The 1,405-nt window shown below is 48.2% G+C and overlaps 1 protein-coding gene across 1 annotated transcript in view; it reads right to left on the reverse strand.

Annotated features, from left to right (window-relative positions):
- The window catches only part of Sec14l5 (SEC14 like lipid binding 5), a 45,802-nt gene that overhangs the window by 42,616 nt on the left and 1,781 nt on the right, over positions 1–1,405 (reverse strand). The gene's annotated exons all lie outside the window — the stretch shown is intronic.

Raw genomic sequence — 1,405 nt, forward strand, 5'->3', positions numbered from 1 at the left:
AAAAAAAAAAAAAAAAAGAGCAAGTCCAACCCAGCCAGGGCAATTTAATGATTTAGCAAAACTGTCTCAAAATTTGCCAGGCATGGTGGCACACGCCTGTAATCCCAGCACATGGGAGGCTGAGGCAGGAGGATCGCTGTGAGTTTGAGACCAGCCTGAGCTACATAGTGAGTTCCAGGTCAGTCTCAACTACATAGTGAGACCCTGTCTCAAAGAAAAAACAAAAAACAAAAAGACAAGGACAGATTTTCTCTTCTGTTGAATGAATGAATGAATAAATGACTCCTCCTGTCTCAAAATATGTGAGCTGCCAGGAGCCTTAGACCAAGGATCATTATTTATATTTATCATTTGTCATCTGCATGTATGGACTGAGCCCTGTACTGCACAACACACACACACACACACACACACACACACACACACACACACGTCACCTCTAATCTTCATGACAACCTTGGGACGTGCGTATAGCCAACCCCATTACACAAAATAATGGAGAAACTGAGGCTCAGAGAAGTTCAGTGACTTTCCAAGGACACGCAGCTAGAGCATGGCAGAGCATCAAGGGCCCAGTTCTTCTGACACCATCTGGCTGGGTCTCTTCACCATCCACGGAGTCCCACCCCCGTTACACAGAAGAAGAGTCACTGCCACAGGCACAACTAACAGTAGCAGCAGCAGCCAGACCGATGGAGCATTCCATCTGCGTCACACGCTGTATTAGGAACTTGGCATAAATTGACTCATTTCCTCTGCAGACACGTTGCCAGGATTTGGGCACCAGGTGGTCCCCATTTTAGAAATGGGGAGTGGAAGCTCATAGAGGTTAAGTGACTTCGCCCAGGGTCACCTATCTAGTTGATTGTGGACCTGGGATATGACCCAGGCCTGTCCCTGCCTTTCTGCTATCCTGGGACCTTCTACATGAAACAGCACAACACATACAGATGATTTTCACGATGCCTTTTCTTTATCCCACTCTAGATAGGTATGCACGTAGATGCACAGGGTAGGGTCAGACACGTATGCACACAGAGCCACCAACTGACATGAAAGTTCTTCAAAGAATGCAGCCAGAGTTGGGCAGCCAGGGGCTGGAGTGGAGCAGCTGGGGGTGGATTCTATACTCATTGATACAGTCTTGTGCAGCACAGAGACTGCTGTATAATGTGGGCACTTACTATGTGCCGGGCATGCGAATTACCAGGGTTCCTTCTCACTACAATCCCACCGCACTGCTCCCCATTTTCCCAGGCAGAATAAATGGAGCTAAGAAGCAATTCCAGGGCTGCCTATCCCAGTGCAAAAACCACTAGTGCAGGAGACCAAGAACTGGGATCCAGTTCCAGACCCAACTTGCTGCACATCACTGACAGGTTGCAAAGCTATCTGTCCACCCGGA

The sequence above is a fragment of the Fukomys damarensis genome, unplaced genomic scaffold (assembly GCF_012274545.1).
Source record: "Fukomys damarensis isolate Sample0158 unplaced genomic scaffold, DMR_v1.0_HiC HiC_scaffold_34, whole genome shotgun sequence".
Classification (NCBI taxonomy): Eukaryota; Metazoa; Chordata; class Mammalia; order Rodentia; family Bathyergidae; genus Fukomys; species Fukomys damarensis.